This window comes from Maylandia zebra, linkage group LG19, assembly GCF_041146795.1.
Source record: "Maylandia zebra isolate NMK-2024a linkage group LG19, Mzebra_GT3a, whole genome shotgun sequence".
NCBI lineage: Eukaryota > Metazoa > Chordata > Actinopteri > Cichliformes > Cichlidae > Maylandia > Maylandia zebra.
Window position 1 is genome coordinate 10,405,351 of NC_135185.1, and position 22,779 is coordinate 10,428,129.

At 42.7% G+C, this 22,779-nt stretch overlaps 1 long non-coding RNA gene and 1 pseudogene across 2 annotated transcripts in view; both read right to left on the reverse strand.

Moving 5' to 3' along the window:
* Positions 1-773: 773 nt before the first annotated feature.
* Positions 774-2,360, reverse strand: LOC112432373 (uncharacterized). The gene is made up of 5 exons (XR_013094690.1): positions 2,295-2,360; positions 1,786-1,864; positions 1,469-1,586; positions 1,290-1,351; positions 774-1,137 (listed from the first exon to the last, which is right to left on the reverse strand). It is a non-coding gene; the product is annotated as an uncharacterized LOC112432373 (long non-coding RNA).
* Positions 2,361-4,893: 2,533 nt separating this feature from the next.
* Positions 4,894-22,779, reverse strand: part of LOC101483449 (interferon-inducible GTPase 5-like) — a 47,616-nt pseudogene continuing 29,730 nt past the window's right edge. Inside the window, exons 3-4 of the transcript XR_013094680.1 lie at positions 5,464-5,523; positions 4,894-5,258 (exon numbers count right to left, since the gene is read on the reverse strand). The product of XR_013094680.1 is annotated as an interferon-inducible GTPase 5-like (transcript). The remainder of the gene's footprint in view (positions 5,259-5,463; positions 5,524-22,779) is intronic.

A 22,779-nucleotide genomic window follows, 5' to 3' on the forward strand; every position in this document is an offset into this window, starting at 1 on the left:
AGGACATACAACAGAATATTCAAGGACAGTCATCATAAACATTGATTTGCACAATTTCCTTAAACTTAGCAAATTTAGAAACTCACCCTTCCAAAATGGGCTGTTCGTTCATCCAGCATTTTGACAAATGCCTTAAGTGACATCCCTGGTGCAGCTTCTTAATGTCATAGAAAGACTGAAAGACATCCATTGAAAACAGGGTGCAGAAATTTAAGGTGCCAGGCCAATATCCACTACCCAGGATGTCCTTAACTGAGGGGGACCACATTAGGCTACAGCTGGTGCAGCTCACCACTGGCAGTGCAAGGTTATAACGGCCTTTAGAAAGGATAAGGATAAATTCAGTCATGGCTCAAAGCATTCATTTTTTTCATGTTGTTTTCAAATCGGTCTGGTAAATCCAAATGACCTTTGACAGGTGCCCACATATACTGCGGGCCGAGGGTAATTAAAACCAAGATAGCAATGCACAATTTGCAATAAAACCTCCAAACACATCTATTGTGTATGTAGTGTGTGACAAAAGGGCAACTTACCATTTATGGTTACAAGAGCCACAATTGCACCGGGTGAAACCTCAACGTTACCTGCTGGGCAGTCACACACAGTCTGGTCTTTGCACAGGCAACAGTCGAACTAACATTAAAACACACAATATATATAAAAAGAATTAGAAATTAACTGATACACAATAAATATACAATAACAGCACCCACTCATACTCATACATAGCAAGAAATGCATAAGACTTAAAAACTGTACCTATTGGCTTGTGAAACTCTGATGAAGGCTGCAAAAACCCTCCTGTTACTGCCTCTCTGTTGTGCAGGACAAAGCGTGTGTGAACTGCAATATCACAGTCAGCACAAAGGAATGGAAGAGGCAGGCAGTCCAGACACCTCACAACTACTTGTTTGCCACACTGACACACACGGTGTGACTGTGGATCCAGAGTAGCTAACATATTGTCTATAAGACAAGGCCTGGCCTCTTTCCACTTTTGCGAGGACACCATATTTCTGATCGCCCAGTGAGTAGCAGCTGACTCAGACGACGTCTCACAAGTCATGGCTGCGTCCTCTTCTCCATCCTCCAACAACTGAAGGAGCTCCTGACGAAGCACCTCAGTTCCATACACTAACAGAAAAAAAATAAAGAAAGGAAGAAACTCTGAAAAACACTCTAGGCAGTATGTTTCTTAGGACTCCACAAAAGCCCTGCATAACTCAACTATAACAACAAATATAAAAGTAAACAGAAATCACAATATATACAAGAAGGTAAAGTACCTTTTGTTGGGTTGACACTGGCAACATAACTAGGTTCTTCACGTGGACATTGATGCTGCTCTCTGGACAGTGGGGGGGGGGGGGGGGGGGGGGGGGGGGGGATGAAGAATATTTACTTACTGAAATTCTTTGGTGAAAACAAGTTGTGAGATAAAATCAATGGTTGTGTGAACACTGACCACGTGGCATGCAACTAGTACTTCGACTGGTTGATGGTCTTTGAGGAATAAAAGCTCCCTGTCTGTCACGTTTTTTCCAGCGCACTGGTCTTGGCTGAGGTTCACTCTGTGCATCATTCTACGCAATTAACAAGGAAAAAAGGGAACACCTAAAATACAGTCTATGATTAAAGCAAAGATTATAAAACATGTTAAGTTAACCAACTTAATTTGACATAAACTTAAAAAAAAAATTCAAATAACATAACGTTTACTCCGTACAAAATATTAGACAAGCGTGTTCCCTCTTTAACAACTGTTTCCACTAAAAATGTTACCTGCATATCTTGAAGGAGTTCGTCAGCAGCCTGAAGCTCTTCCTCCAGCTCGGGATCCTCTGAATCACTCATTTGCAAGCTAAAGAGGAAAGAGATTTTTGCAGAACTCAGTGACATAAACACATAACTAACGCAATTCAAATGATTTTCAGTCTTGGCGCTCCGGTTAATGTTAGCAATTAACGTTAGCATCATCAGTTTGTAAAGAGCTAGCAGAACTCTTAGCGCAAAAACTGCTTTACGCACCATGTGAGGGTATTTTGCAGCACACAAGTCCTTTAACGTTTGTAATAGATTTAATCCATCATCGTTGGATTAAATGGCTAATGCTGCAGTAGACACGTGTAGTCGTTACCTAGCAAGCATGCTGACGGTAGCTGTAGCCATTTTTAAATACATTACACCGTTTCCGAGATCAGTCACCTCTGTTTGTTTGAAGCGTTTATGAAAAAACAAACTTTGAAACACACATCAAGGTATTACTTTAAATATATGTATTTTTTACATACCTGCATTAGAATCAATCAGTTCCGCCTCATTTTCTTATTCTTATAAATGGGTCTCTCTGTTCTCCCATCAGCCTTTGCGTCTGATTGGCTGGAGCCGAGCGCGTCCAAAACTAACAGGAGTGGTGAATGAATCTATAAATGTGTTTTACGTGTGAAATGAAAATAATAAACCTAACAAAGGATTATGTACGTTAAATCTGCGCACTTTCAGATCGTGAATCAGTTTGGAAAACACTGTGTGATGGCCACAACATGAAGCGATTTTATTGTTGAATTATCAGTGATACTTTCGTGTTTTTGTTGAGAAATGTTAACGATGTCATTAAAAGAAAGCATTAAATTAGGGAGAAAAACCCGTTCGCGGAGAGGGTCCCCGGTTCTCCAGTTAGATTGTGCTTCACGGCGTCATGTTTCGCCGTGACGGGGTTATTATTGGAGTAAATGGATGGCTGGAGCCTCTGCTCGAAGCGTCTCTGATCGCCGCGAGCGGGTTCATATTGGAATGAATTGACAACCCACAGCGTCACATAAAAACGTGGAAGGGTACCTTAGGCGTCAGCATGAGAAGTTAAGGGACGTGACAAATCGTCATTATTTTACGCGTCGGGAGTGAGAACGGGTTGTTCAGGAACTCTAAGGAACATTTAACCATCGACTTTTAATGTAGATATTTAAAAAAAATATGTAGGACTGCTTTCTTCCATTTGCACAATATCTGTAAAATTATAAACATCCTGTCTCAGAGTGATGCTTAAAAACTAGTTCATGCATTTATTACTTCTGGGATGGACGACTGTAATTCATTATTGTCAGGAAGTGCTGTCTCTCAGGATCTCGAGTACTGAAGGGGACTAAAGTAGAGATCATATTTCCTCTATACAAGCTTCTCTTCTCTGGCTCCTGTTAAATGCAGAATTTAATTTAAAATCCTGCAGCTCAACAATAAAGTCCTGAATAATCAGTCCAACCAATAGGAGGGAACTTAGAAACAATAATTTTGAAACGAGGAACTAAACCCACGAATAAAAACTTCAGCAGCACCGAATAATGTAAAAGAACCAAAACTCAAATATTGCATCAAGAGCTAAACGCTCATCATCCTCCAGTGATAATAAAACAAAATGAGGAAGTTAAAACTCAAACAAACAAACATCAAAAATCTAAATGCAAATATTCCATTATACCTCACTGAGTTTCCTGCCTTTAGGCTGAACACCAAAGGACATGAACTCTCTTTTATAGCGGTGCTTTTAAATGTTTTTATGAATGAACTGCTTATTTTAGGGTTCTTGTTTGTAATGATTGTGATTGTTTATTGCCTTTGACTCATTTCAGGAATTAATGTAAACACTTTTCATTTAATAATTAAACTTCAGACCTACAAGAAGAAATAAATTTGTGGTACATTGTCAGCTTCTGTCTTTGTGGTCAAACCCTTTCCTGCTTTCAGCTCCTGAACTCAGAGCTCTGACACACTGTGACATTTTTCTCTTCCTCATCGCGGTTTATCATTAACAGGGTTTTTCTTTTTCCATCATTCTCTGTGAAATGCCTGCCATTTCTGTTATTTTCTAACAGATGAATAATTGGACAGTTGTTATGAATGCGCCATATAAATAAAATTTAATTTAAACTTATTCAGTGAAATATGTTGTTGAATTAAAAACAAATCAAACACACTTACACTAATGCTAATATGTTTATAAAAAGCATTTTATTATTAACATGGCTGATGGTTATAAACAGTTTATATTGTGTTGTAGTTCCTGATTCTGACCACTGGAGGGCAGTGAACACAAACTGTTTTATCATTTTACTAAATCAAAAATAAAATACAAGTTCAGATAAATTTAGATGAATAAGCAGCAGCCGTCATATCAGCTGATTACACACACAATGTGAAAAAGCATCACAGCAATGATTCAGCAGCTCCTCTACGTTATAAACAGGTTTTATCTGTCAAACAGGATCAAATTTATTCTGATCACTGTGAAATGGTAAATGGTCTGTATTTATATAACGCTTTACTAGTCACTAAGGACCCCAAAGCGCTTTACACTACATTCAGTCATCCACACATTCACACACTGGTGATGGCAGCTACATTGTAGCCACAGCTGCCCTGGGGCGCACTGACAGAGGCGAGGCTGCCGGACACTGGCGCCACCGGGCCCTGTGATGACCAGCAGTAGGCACCGGAGACTGTCCGAGCCAGGGCTCAAACCAGCAAACTTCCGATTACAGGACGAACTGCCAACTCTTGAGCCACGATCGCCAGTAAAGATAAATGTGCAGCTACACCATGAATGTAACTCAGTACATATATATTGTTTTGCCTTTGTTAAATATTGCAGTGAGAGCGAGAGTGTGGAGCAGACACACATCAGGGTCAGAGGTCAAATCCAGGACTCTGCATTTAGCCACACATGAGGTCACCTGTTGAACCTGTGAGCTAAACTGGTGCCTGGATTCAGTCGTTTAGGAGAATTTACACACAGCACACAGTCACTAAGCTTCATTTAACTTTCACTGACCCAGAGCTTTTTCAAACACACTCTGAGCATCTTCAGCGAGCTCACTGAGGATAACATTCAGAACTTTATACGTTGTAGTGTAGTTCTGCTGCAGCCAGTGGTGAAATGATGACGGCCTGCAGATCAACGTATGACACACCTGTTCTGTCAGAAAGTCTCTTCAGAGACGGGATATCGAGACCAAACGCAAAAACATAATCTGTGACGGCACCAACCAGCACAGCAGCATCAACAGCAATAGAAAGACCAGGAAGTGGAACAGCTGCTCCAGCTGCAGACAGAGTGGCCAACCAATATAATCGGCGCTTGAAAGTTTTTTTCTTCTTCCTGATGATCTCTGGGTTTATGTTGGGCATGACGAACAGCAGAGCATCTCTCTTCTTTGAAGGAAGGTCTCTGTCTAAGGCAGGGGTGTCAAACGTATGGCCCCCGGGCCGGATCAGGCCCGCAAACAGGTTTAATCCGGCCCATGAGATGATTTTGTAAAGTATAAAAATGAGCAGCAATTTTTCAATAAAGAAACTGCTGTTCCAATTGTGTCCATTGGATGGCGCAATAGCAATTGTGAGCTAGTTTGTTTTGCCCGCGAAATTTAAACCTGATGTGCTTTGGCGCCCTCATTGCCCAAATAAGGTGGAGCTTAAAGCTGGACACCAGGAACACCTGCGGAGACTCGACACCTAAATCTCTGAGTCCTGGCACAGAAAAAACACACAATATGATGTTAAGATACAAAATAATAAAAACATCTAAAACTGCATTTTATCATTCAGCAGATTCAGTGAGCCGACTGACTTTATACATGTGTAAAGGATTTGAACTCATAGTGTAACTTGTAAGCCACCATGTACAGACTGGAGTCGTGTTTTCATATTGGTGATTTTATAGCTTACTGTTGCTATATATTCCTTATTAAGCTTATTATATATTTATACATTTTATAATACACTGTGGCATTTTATGTGTAACATTTAAGCTAATGTGATGAGTAATAGTGATGAGATGGAGGACATGTATTGTGTTTTCCTCTCTCGTTTCTGTCAGATCTGGAGACAAGCGGTAATATCACAATAAACCATCTCACTAGGTGCCCCACGTAACTTAGGATCACACAACATGTTGGCTCTCCAACAAAAATCCCAAAATTAAGGCTCTTCTTTAACAAAACTACACCTGAAAACTTACACGGTATACAAAATGAATTCACATAATGTGACCACACATTACGGTGTGTCACAGAAGAACTTATTTTAGTTTAAGTTTCTGAGATCACAAAATCATTTGTTTTGTTTTCAAAATTATTTTTTATTTTAGGTCACTAAAATGATTATCCACATCTGTTTTTAGTATTTAGTTTCACTGAACTATAATAACTTTAAAGTAAACACGGTTATGGTACCATAAAACATCCAGCAGTGCTCTGATTGGTTGGAGGTCCACAGTAACTTCTGCTGCTGACAATTGAAGTTATAAACTGAAACTAAACTGAAACCAGAAAGAGCTCAAGAAACTGGAGACGCAGGTACGTGTAAGTTTGTATTTCTGTGGTGTGAAAATGCTTCATAAATCAGTCCAGATATGAAACTATAACTTAAGTTATATGTAGTGAAATGTAAACCTTTGTGTCTACATGGCAAAAATCAATGACTGTGATGCATTTGGGTGCGCCTCGTAAACGTAACAATCTCTACACAAATAGCTGGTGAGGTTGTTAAAAGCTGGTACATTCCTGTTAAACTTCTAATCATTACTTTGTTGTTGCTTTGGTTTTTGAATATTTCAAACTTCTACACATTTAGTTCTACATGTTGCAACAACACTTATTATGGTATAATACTGCTACGGGGTGTCGTCCTATTATTGTAATAGTTGGAAGGTTCACTAGTGTGAGTGCAGCGGCCGCCATTACAGGCGAGCACGTTGCTCTCCGTGCATCTGTTTACAGAGAACGTAAAATGGCGTCGGTGACTACTTAACCCTGGCACATGTACGTATGTATGAACAGGGTAGAGCCGCGGAGACCTGGCTTGTATGGTCTTGTTCTGTTAACGCCAAATAAAGGACTGTTACTTTGACTGACTGACCTCCGAGATGTCCGGCTAACCTTCACACCACGTGCCCCTCTGGACCTACTGGTCGCTCCTTCCTCGCCAGACCGCCGTTACAATGTGGAACTTTTAAATGTTCTTCACAAAAATTCATGTAACTAAATTATTATCAAGATTCTGGTTCATCATCAGTTACCTATATGATTAGTTTTAACTTGTTGAACTGCAACATTTATCCCCCTTACTGTAAAAGTGAGGCTGCTGATTTACTGGGCAGTCTGCAGTTCTACCCCCAGCTGTCTGAACTTTTATCTTTTTTTAATTAAGGTTTTCTTCATTTAAAAGCTCTGAATATGCTACCTGACATTTTGATCTGCACTCCCTGCTGCTTTGTGGTTCTGTTGGATTTTAGCAATTTTTTGTTTGCCAACTGCCTCAAAGAAGAAGAGTCTCTGAGTTCAACAGCTTTCAGCATCTTAAGCTCAGCAGGACACGGACAGTTGGAACTACATATATAAAAGTTTCTTGATTCTGGCTTTTGACCAGCAGTTTCTGTTTTGAAACTTTTTATTTTTCCTTCTAATATATTACTTCTAGTTTCTTGGTAAAGGCTGAGTTATTTTCATTATGATAATGGCAGTGGCTTTACAGATACTTTGTTAGTGTACTTAAGTAGAATTGTAAAGTTCCTGCACTTTACTTGAGTGTTTGTATTTCTGACAACTTTTTCCTTTTAATCCCAACATTTTTAAACAAATATCTGTACTTTCTAGTACTTATATTCTCAAAACAGACTTAAGTTCATCTATAGCTGTCATGGTCCCTGTGTCTACCCGGTCAGCTCAGGTGGGCTACGTGTTTTTGCTGTTGCTTTTCTCTCGCTCTCTCTCTCTCTCCTGTCTCCTTTCTGCCTGGGCGGAGCTTACTGTGGGCTCCAGCCTTTGGCCCACACACCTGCAAACAATCACTTACCTGTGGCTCGTTATCCTGCTTCTCATGGCCAATATTTAAGACAGTGGCTCAGAGCTTCTTGTCGCTGGCTTAAAGTATGATGAACGTTCCCTGGATACCTGTGCATGCGTGTGGCGAGAGCGGAGCGTGTGTACGGTTGTGTGTGGATCAACAATCGAGTGTGGTGTCCCTCTCCATCCCGTGGAACCCCTGGCCTTCCCCACATTTGTATATAGCTCACTTGATGTTGTAAAGAATGGTAAATGGCCTGTATTTGTGTAGCACTTTTACTAGTCCCCCCTAGGGACCCCAAAGTGCTTTACACACCCAGTCATCCATCCATTCACACACTGGTAGAGGCAGCCAACAGACTCAATAAACTGATCACAAGGCCAGTAATGTTGTGAGGATGGAGCTGGCCTCTGTTAGGGTGGTGTCTGAGAGGTGGCTGTTGTCCAAGATAAAGACAAAGTTGGATAATACCTCCCACCCACTCCATGACGTGCTGGCTAGTCACTGGAGCATGTTCATTGGTGCTTTTTTTTAAATGTGTAAAAGCTGCAACAGGATGATCTATTTTTACCATTTCTTCTTGGAGCAACTGTAACATATAATTTCTTTAGGGATTAATAAAGTATTCTGATTGTTTCAGGATGACCTGCCATTATCCAATCACACATCTGCTTACCTGTATCTTTTGCTCGTTTCTCCTCCTCTTCTCTTTCTTCTAAACTGAGCACCTGATGGCTTTAAACTTTTCTTGTCCATCTTGGTTTTAATTTTGCACTCCAGTATGAACACAAATCCACCAACCCAAGGATCACCACAACATAACCTAACACACCTACACCTTAGTTCACAGATTCACTTTGTTTATTTCTGGGATTTCACACAGATCAAACGTATTCATGATCCAAATCATGAATACATGATGGGCTTGGATTTACATCATTATGAATGAAATGTGCTCTATTTGGAAGCAGCAGGCCCCCCTCCTCCCCTTTCGACGGCTTTTGTGAGACTTTAAATCATCAAACTGTAAATTATAAATTGTTATTGATCCCTTTACCCCGAGTCCTAAAGTGTGTATTTATTTTCTTACTCTCTTACTGTCATGCCAAACTTTTACCAGCATGTCTCGTGTCCAACGCGAGGGGATCGTATTTTGGATCACTGCTACACGCCATACAAGCAGGGCTACAAAGCTGTCTCACACCCGGCTTTTGGGAAGTCTGACCACAACGCCATCTTCCTCATTCCCCAGTATAAACAAAACATACGGAGGGAAGACGTAACCACGAGGGAGGTAAAACGGTGGACTGCCCGATCAGAAGCTAAGCTACAGGACGCACTCAACGACGTCGACTGGGACATGTTCAGAGCATGCGCAGTCGACATCAACGAGTTTACGGAAGTAGCAGTATGATTCAATTCAAGATTCAAGATTTTTTATTTGTCACATGCATAGTTATACAAGTATAACACACAGTGAAATGTAGCCTGACACGCTCCTCGACATGTGCAAAAATGGGGGGTAGAGGAAGAACATATATATATATATACATACATATATACACACATACATATATACACATATACACACACATACACATATATAATGTATATATATATATATATATATACACACACACATATATATAATGTATATATATATATATATATATACACACACACATATATATAATGTATATATATATATACACACACACATATATATAATGTATATATATATATATACACACACATATATATATAATGTATATATATATATACATATACACATATGTATACATATACACACACACATATATATATATATATATATATATATATATATATATATATATATATATATATATATATATATATATATATATATATACATACACAGTGGAGATAAATAAAATTCAATATTTATTGTCAATTCTAAAAAGGGGAAATTGAGTTTCTGTTGAATAAAATTGCATTAAATAAAATTGCATTAAAATGACCAATCTAAATGTGCTCAGTGAATACCTCAGGCAGCAGAAACCCAAGAAAGAGGAGGGAGACGAGGAACCATCATGGAAGGACAGGCCCCTGCACGGTATGTACCACCGGCAGATAGAGGAGGTGGCTGATATCCAGAAATCCTACCAGTGGCTGGACAAAGCTGGACTGAAAGACAGCACAGAGGCACTAATCATGGCAGCACAAGAACAAGCTCTGAGCACAAGATCCATAGAGGCTGGGGTCTATCACACCAGGCAAGACCCCAGGTGCAGGCTGTGTAAAGATGCCCCAGAGACAATCCAGCACATAACAGCAGGGTGCAAGATGCTAGCAGGCAAGGCATACATGGAACGCCATAACCAAGTGGCCGGCATAGTGTACAGGAACATCTGTGCGGAGTATAACCTGGAAGTCCCGAGGTCAAAATGGGAGATGCCCCCAAGGGTGGTGGAGAATGACCGAGCTAAGATCCTGTGGGACTTCCAGATACAGACGGACAAAATGGTGGTGGCTAACCAACCGGACATAGTGGTGGTAGACAAACAGAAGAAGACGGCCGTAGTGATCGATGTAGCGGTTCCGAATGACAGCAATATCAGGAAGAAGGAACACGAGAAGCTGGAGAAATACCAAGGGCTCAGAGAAGAGCTCGAGAGGATGTGGAGGGTGAAGGTAACGGTGGTCCCCGTGGTAATCGGAGCACTAGGTGCGGTGACTCCCAAGCTAGGCGAGTGGCTCCAGCAGATCCCGGGAACAACATCGGAGATCTCTGTCCAGAAGAGCGCAGTCCTGGGAACAGCTAAGATACTGCGCAGGACCCTCAAGCTCCCAGGCCTCTGGTAGAGGACCCGAGCTTGAAGGATAAACCGCCCGCAGGGGCGTGCTGGGTGTTGGTTGTGTGTATATATATATATATATATATATATATATATATATATATATATATATATATATATATATCTCAATATATATATATATATATATATATATATATATATATATATCACGGCGGAGCGGGGCGCGTGGGCGTGTAAAGGAAGAAAAAACAAGGAAAGAAAGCCCCGACTTTATTACCACCGTGGGTTTTGTGCGAAGGAAGAAAATCTTCCTCCAACCGGATTGAGCAGTGGAGCCACCGAGGGGAAGCACACATTAAAACTGTCAGATTAAAATATGATTTATTATCTTTAAAAAATATAAAATAAATTAAAACAACCCTGGCCAAGGGATAACACAAACAATCAATAAACCAACATTAAAAGTCCTGTGGCCTGCGCCACGACCTAAAAGTCCCAGGGAGCTAAGAAATCCAGCGAAGTAGTATAAAAAGGGAAACCCAGCGGAGTCCTCTCCTTCCTTTCCGCATTCGCGTCCCGATATGCTGGAGAAAGGGAGGAGCGGCAGTCACTATTCCTCTAGACAGTTTTACTTCATAAAAAGGGATAAGTCAGAGACTTACCCCGGTGGGCAGAGCTCTCAACTCCGCCCGCCGCTTTTCGTGAACCGTGTATCAACACCAGCTGCTTCGCCGCCTCTGCTCATGGCACACTCCAACTCTTTATGCATCACTACTGGCTGTCTTTCTCCAGCCTCTCTGGTCTCATTCGTCTCGAGTCTCCAGCCCTCAGCCGAGGCCCTCAGCCTCTAGCCTTCAAGCGCAGCCGTCAATCACAGTTCTACAGCCCAAGCCTTCTCTCTATATCTCTGGCTCGGCTTCTCAGTCACTCCGGTCACTCTCTTTCGTCTCTTCCGCTCCGAGCCTCCAGCCCGAAGCCGAGGCGCTCAGCCTCTAGCCTTCGAGCGCAACTCCTCAAAGCAAAGCTTTCCTTCCCCACTCGTCCTCAAAGAGCGCTCCTTTCTGTCGTCTACCCGGCCCTCTTATTGGCCTCTCTGGTACCTCTCAGGTGAAATCAAGTTAGTAATCAGATAGGGGTGGAGTCTTTACAGGACAGGTGTTCAATTAAATAGGATAAAAACATGCAATAGAACTCATCCAAACAAACCCAATATACAATATTAAAATATTAAAACATGCAAAACATGCACAGTAAAAACTCTAAATAACTTGTCCCGTTTCACCCCGTGACATATACATTGGGTGAATGTGCAGTAGTAGCAGCAAGCAGGTGAATTCTGTACATTAATATGAATAGACATCTGACTATTTTACAGGATAGACAATATAAACATATTTAAAATTAAAGGAATTTGGAATGTACATTGTGCCTTGGTTTAGTGTCTGGAAGAGAGTCCTGTCTCAGTCAATTACAGATGATGTGAGAGGGCGGGTGTGTGTGTTTAGGGCCCGGATGGCTTGGGGATAGAAGCTCCTCTTGAGTCTCTCTGTCCTTGCCCGGATGCTTCGTCAATATGCTAGCGGAGGAGATTATCCCCACTGCGAGAGTCACCACATTCCCAAACCAGAAACCGTGGATGGACAGATCGATCCGCACTGCAGTAAACGCCAGGACCGCCTCCTACAACGCGGGTCTCACCACTGGCGATATGAGCGCCTACAAAGCGGCCTCATACAGTGTGCGGCGCACGGTGAGAGATGCCAAACGCTGGTACCGGGAACGTGTGGAGTCCTGCTTCCACCAGGGCGACACACGGAGTATGTGGCACGGACTACGCACCATTACGGACTACAAAGCCAGGGACACTGCGCCGATCAACGCCGACTCTGCATTCACCAACGAGCTGAATCAGTTCTACGCCCATTTCGAGGTTAGCCAGGCGGCTAATGCTATCTACCGCCTGACTACCGAGGACAGTGACGTCATCAGCGAGAGACCGGTGACCAGCATCGTGGAGCATGACGTCCGAGCGGCATTGAGGAGAGTGAACACAAGGAAAGCGGCGGGGCCAGACGGCATCACCGGCCGTCTGCTGCGCTGCTGTGCTGACCAGCTAGCAGGTGTGTTCACTTACATCTTCAACGAGTCCCTGGCGAAGTCTGTGGTCCCCACATGCTTCAAAAGATCCACCATCATCCCTGTGCCCAAGAACAGCAAACCCTCATCCCTGAACGATTACTGGCCAGTTGCACTGACCTCGGTAGTAATGAAGGTGTTTGAGAGGCTGCTGAAGAACATCATCTCCTCCTCCATCCCAGACACCACAGATCCGCTGCAGTTCCCCTACAGATCCAACAGATCCACAGAGGATGCCATCACCCACGTCCTGCACACCACTCTCAGCCACGTGGACAAGAAACAGGGTAACTATGTGCGAATGCTGTTTGTTGATTACAGTTCAGCGTTTAACACAATAGTGCCCTGCAGACTGTTCACAAAGCTGAGGGATCTGGGACTTAACAGCCGTCTGTGTGCATGGGTGTTGGACTTCCTCACTGGCAGAACTCAGGTGGTGAGGGTAGGCAGGTGCTTCTCCAACAGTATCACCATCAACACAGGAGCACCACAGGGATGTGTCCTCTCGCCACTGCTCTACTCCCTCTACACTTCAGACTGTGTGGCCACCCATGGCTCCAACACCATTGTGAAGTTTGCTGACGACACAGTGGTGTTGGGTGCCATCTCCAACAACGATGAGGCGGCCTACATGGATGAAGTGAAGAATCTGGCATCTTGGTGCCAGGACAACCACCTCCAGCTGAACGTCGGCAAGACCAAGGAGCTGGTGGTGGACTTCAGAAGGAGTCAGCACAGAGACTACAAGCCCATTATCATCAATGGAGCTCCAGTGGAGAGGGTGCAGTCCTTCAAGTATCTTGGTGTCCACATCTCCTCAGACCTGACATGGGCTGCCCACATTCAGGCCCAGACCAAAAAGGCTAGGCAGCGCCTGTATCACCTACGACAACTGAGGAAGTTCAGGGTCTCTCCAAAGATCCTCAGGATTTTCTATACAGGCGCTGTGGAGAGCATCCTCACACAGAACATGACATCGTGGTTTGGGAACAGCTGTGTGAAGGACCAAAAAGTTCTCCAGAGAGTGATCCGTACAGCAGAACGCTGCTGCAGGATTGCTCTCCCCCCGCTTCAGGACACCTACACCAGGAGATACCAGACTAGAGCACGCAGATACTGAAGGACCCGTCCCATTATTGCAACAAACTGTTCCAACTCCTGCAATCTGGTAGAAGGTTCCGCATCATCCGGGCAAGGACAGAGAGACTCAAGAGGAGCTTCTATCCCCAAGCCATCCGGGCCCTAAACACACACACCCGCCCTCTCACATCATCTATAATTGACTGAGACAGGACTCTCTTCCAGACACTAAACCAAGGAACAATGTACATTTCAAATTCCTTTAATTTTAAATATGTTTATATTGTCTATCCTGTAAAATAGTCAGATGTCTATTCTTATTAATGTACAGAATTCACCTGCTTGCTGCTACTACTGCACATTCACCCAATGTATATACTATATATATATATATATAATGTTCTTCCTCTACCCCCCCCTCCCCCCATTTTTGCACATGTCGAGGAGCGTGTCAGGCTACATTTCACTGTGTGTTATACTTGTATGACTATGCATGTGACAAATAAAGAACCTTGAACCTTGAACTTATATTTATTGTTTGTTTACTTGCACTGCTGTAACTGGAGCCTCGTCGTCTCGTCTCGCTATATACTGGACTGTATGTAGCGGCAACCGGTAGCGGAGATGACAATAAAGTTTACTTTGACTTCAGCAGCGAGCAGGCGCACCGAGGGCTCTCACGCTCACTGTTATAGAATTTCGAAAAAACATCGGTGTAAATTGTAGGTCTGTATCATGATGTCTGGTGTTTTTGTGTTTGTTGGTTTGTTTTTATTTTGTTTTATTTTGCGAGTTGGTTATTAGATGCTGCTCCAGCCAGCCAGAGAAGCCCCGCCCTCTCCTGTACTGCAAAGCAGCAGGCGCACCTCGCAAATGGAGGACGCCTTTACTCCCAGCAAATGGGCGATAGAAAACCGATCGGTGCCTATGACATTCCAAATATGCGCGAGCAATTTTTTGTTGTTATTAATGCCCGTGATGTCGCCCTGGGCAACCACCCATGTCGCCCATATCAAAAACCGCTACTGATTGCAGGTGTCTATAAATTGTGGTTGCAGTACTTCAGCATCCAGGGAGTTACTTTTATTTAAGTGTCAGGTAATTTCAGATACAGTGTTTCTATCAGCTCAACAAACATCAGCAAACACACAAACTGTTTGTGTGCAGTTTGTCTCACAGTGTGGAGTGGGCCCTCACGCAGCGGCTTCTCCTCCCCCAGTAGGCACAGCTGCTCTTCCTGCTGCTCCGCCGCCTGCTCCCGCTGGACGGCTGCCATCTGGAGCAGTTCCTCTCTTTTCTGGCTCCGGTAAGGACCCGCTGTGCCGCTTCCTGGGTTTTTGGCACCATTGTGGTGTGATTGAGACACGTAGTTCAGAGCCATCTTTATTACACATCGCACCACAGTCCACATCAACTTCCAACGCTGATTCCCTGTGTTTTAACAAAACAGGTGTGATTGTGGATACTCTGAAGGTGTGTCCGCATGGCACCGCAGTGCACGCCCCACCACATATGTATTTTCATTTTGTGAAACATCCTGCAAAACAAATTAAGTTATTCTGACTTTGTGTTAGCACATCTGCAGCTTCTCGTCTCCTGTTATCACCCAACACCCCATCCATTAGAGACTGTGATAGGTTTGTAGCTTAAACCTTTTCGCTGGAACGTTCAAGACAATTTAAGTACACAGCAGAAGCAAGACACGAGTAGGCAAAGTTCGTTATGTTTCTCGTGCACGGGAGAGAACTGGACAAACGCCGTTCCTTCGCTTGACCCCAGTTGCTCTCGTCCGCTCCCCCGTAACACTGCTCTTTTATTGAGGTTACATGAATATACATAGGTTCATTAACATATGACATCATACACACAAAGAGTACCTTGCCTGTGTGTGTGTGTGTGTGTGTGTGTGTGTGTGTGTGTGTGTGTGTGTGTGTGTGTGTGTGTGTCAGAGTGTGACCCCATAAAGACTTCCCTAAACCTGCTGGTCTGGAAGTCCAACAGTTCATTTAAACAAAAAGCACTTAGAGTAAAACAGACATAGCCACGTTTATTCTACCATAAAACAATAAGAGCAGGTACGACCTCTCCCATGCTCCCAGGATGTGGGTGTGAATGCCAGAACACTCTGGAATGCACACAAAGCCTTTGCAGACTCCTAAGGATCACACATCCTATCACTACACAATCGATTATGCACTTCTAAGCATATATGGTTAAATATTTCTAAGCATAAATGACAATCAGCAATATAAACCTGACAGACTGTGTCAGCTTCCAAGCCAAAAATCTGAAACAAAAATCAAAGCAAAACAATATAGTATCCAAAATGGGCCTGGAATGAGAAAAAACACAAGAGTTCAAGTTGCTCTTTTTGATGAGGGGGCTGTATGACAGCATGTTTGAAAGAAGCCAGGACCTAATCAATTCATGACCCTTTTGACACAGCAGATCAATCACACTCTAGATCTTGTTTTAACATATGGCATAGAAACTGAACATGTTAGGTCTCAACTTGCAGACCTCGCTGTCTCAGAGACTATAACTGTGAACGAAGCAAGACACTCAGAGCTCAGTCGGTTTTACTTGCCCGCAAGGGAAGTTCTCTCTCCGACTTCCCTCGTCGTCTCTTTTATTGACAACCAGCAATTACAAGTAGTTAAGCAGAGCGTGTGTGTGTGTGAGATTTTCCTGTCACATCGTACATGACGCGACCTCTTCTCAAGTCACTCCATATAGGGCATGACCTTTTAACAAACCAACATGTACAAAAGCAGAAGTAAACAGTCCTGCTAATCTTTTTTTTTATTTTTTATTTTTTTAATGTATTTATTTATGCAAGTTTCAAAATTTTTACACATTCACAAACAGCGGGACAGAGGAACACAGACAATAAAGACAATAACAACAACAAAAAATCAAAAACAAAACACAGGAACAAACAAACAAACAAAAAAAAAAAAAAAAAAAAAAAGAAACAGAGCAACAAACCCCACAACAGGGTACACGGCCAGCACTTATTAAGAACAGCAGAGAAGAAAAAAAAGCAACTGGTATACATGTCAAACAACTCATAATCTAGTGAGTCCAATCCACAAGATCAAATCCAAAGATCGCTAGGAGGAGCCGATACCAATTATGCAATAACAGTTATGGGCAACAGCTCAGAATGAAAGCAGTTAAAACAACATGGTCAGGACCCAGGGCGTGAACTGTCCTTCTTAATTCAATTCAATTCAATTCAATTCAATTTTATTTATATAGCGCCAAATCACAACAAAAGTCAAGGCACTTCATAGATACAGAGAAAAACCCAACAATCATATGACCCCCTATGAGCAAGCACTTTGGCGACAGTGGGAAGGAAAAACTCCCTTTTAACAGGAAGAAACCTCCGGCAGAACCAGGCTCAGGGAGGGGCGGCCATCTGCTGCGACCGGTTGGGGTGAGAGAAGGAAGACAGGATAAAGACATGCTGTGGAAGAGAGACAGAGGTTAATAACAGATATGATTCAATGCAGAGAGGCCTGTTAATACATAGTGAGTGAGAAAGGTGACTGGAAAGGAAAAACTCAATGCATCATGGGAATCCCCCGGCAGCCTACATCTATTGCAGCATAACTAAGGGAGGATTCAGGGTCACCTGGTCCAGCCCTAACTATATGCTTTAACTAACAACAAGTAGGCCTGCAGAGTGAGAGCGAAGTGCTCTAATAGGGTGATATGGTACTACAAGGTCATTAAGATAAGATGGGGCCTGATTATTTAAGACCTTGTATGTGAGGAGCAGGATTTTGAATTCAATTCTGGATTTAACAGGAAGCCAATGAAGGGAAGCCAAAACAGGAGAAATATGCTCTCTCTTTCTAGTCCCTGTCAGTACTCTTGCTGCAGCATTTTGGATTAGCTGAAGGCTTTTCAGCGAGTTTTTTGGACATCCTGATAATAATGAATTACAGTCGTCCAGCCTGGAAGTAATAAATGCATGAACTAGTTTTTCAGCGTCACTCTGAGACAGGATATTTCTAATTTTAGAGATGTTGCGCAAATGGAAGAAAGCAGTCTTACATATTTGTTTTATATGTGCGTTGAAGGACATGTCCTGGTCAAAAATGACTCCAAGGTTCCTCACAGCGTTACTGGAGGCCAAGGTAATGCCATCCAGGGTAAGAATCTGGTTAGATACCATATTTCTAAGATTTTCAGGGCCGAGTACAATAACCTCAGTTTTATCTGAATTAAGAAGCAGAAAGTTAGCGGCCATCCAGGTCTTTATGTCTTTAAGACATTCCTGCAGTTTTACTAATTGGTGTGTGTTATCTGGCTTCATGGACAGATAGAGCTGGGTGTCATCTGCATAGCAGTGTAAATGTATGCTATGTCTTCTAATGATACTGCCTAAGGGAAGCATGTATAATGTAAACAGAATTGGTCCTAGCACTGAACCCTGTGGAACTCCATAATTAACCTCAGTGTGTGAAGAGGACTCTCCATTTACATGAACAAATTGGAGTCTATTAGATAGATATGATACAAACCACTGCAGCGCAGTACCTGTAATACCTACAGCATGTTCTAATCGCTCTAATACAGTGGTTCTTAACCTTGTTGGAGGTACCGAACCCAACCAGTTTCATATGCGCATTCACTGAACCCCTCTTTAGTGAAAAAAAAAAAAAAAAATTCAAATTCAAGACATAGATATGTTTTTTATTGGTGCACAAAATGAGCCGTGCATGTCATGGTGGAGGCTCTGCCGAACCCCTGAGACCGACTCACCGAACCCCTAGGGTTCGATCGAACCCAGGTTAAGAACCACTGCTCTAATAGGATATTATGGTCAACAGTATCGAATGCTGCGCTAAGGTCTAGCAGGACAAGCACAGAGATGAGTCCACTGTCAGAGGCCATAAGAAGATCATTTGTAACCTTCACTAAAGCTGTTTCTGTGCTGTGATGAGCTCTGAAACCTGACTGAAACTCTTCAAATAAACCATTCCTCTGCAGATGATCTGTTAGCTGTTTGACAACTACTCTTTCAAGGATTTTTGATATGAAAGGAAGGTTGGAGATTGGCCTATAATTAGCTAAGACTGCTGGGTCTAGAGATGGCTTTTTGAGTAAAGGTTTAACTATAGCCAGCTTGAAGGCCTGTGGTACATAGCCGATTATTAGACATAGGTTGATCATATTTAAGATCGAAGAATTAATTAATGGCAGGACTTCTTTGAGCAGTTTTGTAGGAATGGGGTCTAAAAGACACGTTGATGGTTTGGAGGAAGTAATTATTGAAGTTAACTCAGAAAGATCAATTGGAGAAAAAGAGTCTAACTTAACATCAATGGCACTAAGAGTAGCTGTAGATAATATTACATCTGTGGGATGATTATTGGTAATTTTTTCTCTAATGATAAAAATTTTATTTGTGAAGAAGTTCATGAAGTCATTACTAGTGAACGTTAAAGGGATGGTTGGCTCAAAAGAGCTCTGACTTTTTGTCAGCCTGGCTACAGTGCTGAAGAGAAACCTGGGGTCGTTCTTATTTTCTTCAATCAGTGATGAATAGTAAGATGTTCTGGCTTTGCGGAGGGCTTTCTTATAAAGCAGCAAACTATTTCTCCAGGCTAAATGATGATCCTCTAGATTTGTGACACGCCATTTCCTCTCCAGATTACGAGTCATCTGCTTTAGGGTACGTGTTTGAGAATTATACCATGGAGTCAGGTACTTCTGATTAGAGACCTTAGTTTTCACTGGAGCTACAGTATCCAGAGTCGTACGTAGTGAGGAGGTGAAATTATTAACAAGATAATCGACCTCTGTTGGGGTAGCGTTCAGATAGCTGCTCTGCTCTATGTTGGTACAGGGCATTGGAGATGATAACAGCGGGTGGATTATATTCTTAAACTTAGTTACAGCACTTTCAGAAAGACATCTACTTTGATAAAGTCTACTCTTCACCGCTGTGTAATCAATTATTGTAAATGTAAATGTTATCAGGAAATGATCAGACAGGAGAGGGTTTTCAGGAAACACTGTTAAATGTTCAGTTTCTATGCCATATGTTAAAACAAGATCTAGAGTGTGATTAAAGTGGTGGGTGGGTTCTTTTACATTTTGAGAGAAACCAATTGAGTCTAATAACAGATTAAATGCCATGTTGAGGCTGTCATTTTTAGCATCTACATGGATGTTAAAATCACCCGCAATAATTATTTTATCTGAGCTGAGAACTAAATCAGATAAAAAGTCTGAGAAATCAGACAGAAACTCTGTGTAAGGCCCAGGTGGACGATAGATGATAACAAGTAAGACTGGTTTCTGAGTTTTACAGCTGGGGTGGACAATGTTAAGCATCAGGCTTTCAAATGAATTAAAAGTCTGTCTTGGTCTTTCATTAATTAATACAGTGGGGCAAAAAAGTATTTAGTCAGCCACCGATTGTGCAAGTTCCCCCACTTAAAATGATGACAGAGGTCAGTAATTTGCACCAGAGGTACACTTCAACTGTGAGAGACAGAATGTGAAAAAAAAATCCATGAATTCACATGGTAGGATTTGTAAAGAATTTATCCGTAAATCAGGGTGGCAAATAAGTATTTGGTCACCTCAAACATGGAAAATCTCTGGCTCTCACAGACCTGTAACGTCTTCTGTAAGAAGCTTTTCTGTCCCCCACTCGTTACCTGTATGAATGGCACCTGTTTGAACTCATCATCTGTATAAAAGACACCTGTCCACAGCCTCAAACAGTCAGACTCCAAACTCCGCCATGGCCAAGACCAAAGAGCTCTCGAAGGACACCAGGAAAAGTATTGTAGACCTGCACCAGACTGGGAAGAGTGAATCTACAATAGGCAAGCAGCTTGCTGTGAAGAAATCAACTGTGGGAGCAATCATCAGAAAATGGAAGACATACAAGACCACTGATAATCTCCCACGATCTGGGGCTCCACGCAAGATCTCATCCCGTGGGGTCAAAATGATCATGAGAACGGTGAGCAAAGATCCCAGAACCACACGGGGGGACCTGGTGAATGACCTGCAGAGAGCTGGGACCAAAGTAACAAAGGTCACCATCAGTAACACACTAAAACGGCAGGGAATCAAATCCCGCAGTGCCAGACGTGTTCCGCTGCTGAAGCCAGTGCATGTCCAGGCCCGTCTGAAGTTTGCCAGAGAGCACATGGATGATACAGCAGAGGATTGGGAGAATGTCATGTGGTCAGATGAAACCAAAGTAGAACTTTTTGGTATAAACTCAACTCGTCGTGTTTGGAGGACGAAGAATACTGAGTTGCATCCCAAGAACACCATACCTACTGTGAAGCATGGGGGTGGAAACATCATGCTATGGGGCTGTTTCTCTGCCAAGGGGACAGGACGACTGATCCGTGTTAAGGACAGAATGAATGGGCCCATGTATCGTGAGATTTTGAGCCAAAACCTCCTTCCATCAGTGAGAACTTTGAAGATGAAACGCGGCTGGGTCTTCCAACATGACAATGATCCAAAACACACCGCCCGGGCAACAAAGGAGTGGCTCCGTAAGAAGCATTTGAAAGTCCTGGAGTGGCCTAGCCAGTCTCCAGACCTCAACCCCATAGAAAATCTGTGGCGGGAGTTGAAAGTCCGTGTTGCTCGGCGACAGCCCCAAAACATCACTGCTCTCGAGAAGATCTGCATGGAGGAATGGGCCAAAATACCAGCTACTGTGTGTGCAAACCTGGTAAAGACCTATAGTAAACATTTGACCTCTGTTATTGCCAACAAAGGTTATGTTACAAAGTATTGAGTTGTATTTTTGTTATTGACCAAATACTTATTTGCCACCCTGATTTACGAATAAATTCTTTACAAATCCTACCATGTGGATTCATGGATTTTTTTTTTCACATTCTGTCTCTCACAGTTGACGTGTACCTCTGGTGCAAATTACTGACCTCTGTCATCATTTTAGGTGGGGGAACTTGCACAATCGGTGGCTGACTAAATACTTTTTTGCCCCACTGTAGGCTGGTGTGAAAAATTGCTGCCACACCGCCCCCTTGGCCTGTGCTTCGAGATTTCTGGTAGTTAGAATGACTCGGGGGTGTTGATTCATTTAAACTAATATAATCATCCTGCTGCAACCAGGTTTCTGTAAGGCAGAGTAAATCGATTTGTTGATCAATTATTAAGTCATGTACTAACAGAGACTTGGAGGAGAGAGACCTAATATTTAATAATCCACATTTCACTGTTTTACTCTTTGGTTCAGATGTGGATACTGTATTGTTCTTTCTTTGTGATTGTTTCTGTTTAAGTTGTTTGTTGCTGGTTTTTAGTTTGTTTTTTGTCTTTTTGGAAGCTGACACAGTCTCTATGGAGATGGGTTTTTGGGGGGGTAGCAGGAGGAGAGAAGCTGCAGAGAGGCGTGTAAGACTGCAACTCTGCTTCCTGGTCCCAACTCTGGATAGTCATATTTTGGGGGGTTTAATAAATTTGTCCATATTTCTAGAAATGAGAGCTGCTCCATCCAAAGTGGGATGGATGCCGTCTCTCCTAACAACTCCAGGTTTCCTCCAGAAGGTTTGCCAATTATCTATGAAGCCCACATCGTTTCTGGGACACCACTCAGACAGCCAGCAATTTAAGGAGAACATGCGGCTAAACATGTCACTCCTGGTCTGATTGGGGAGGGGACCAGAGAAAACTACAGAGTCCGACATTGTTTTAGCAAAGTTGCACACCGATTCAATATTGATTTTAGTGACCTCCGATTGGCGTAACCGGGTGTCATTACTGCCGACGTGAATGTGGTCTATAAAGGGCCCCCATATCTTCCTGAACTTCTCCATGGAATCAGACGTAGAGAACCAAATTTCTTCCAGGTATAAACAGGAGACCATCTCCTCGAGCCACCTCTTAAAGCAGGGAGGGGAGGCAG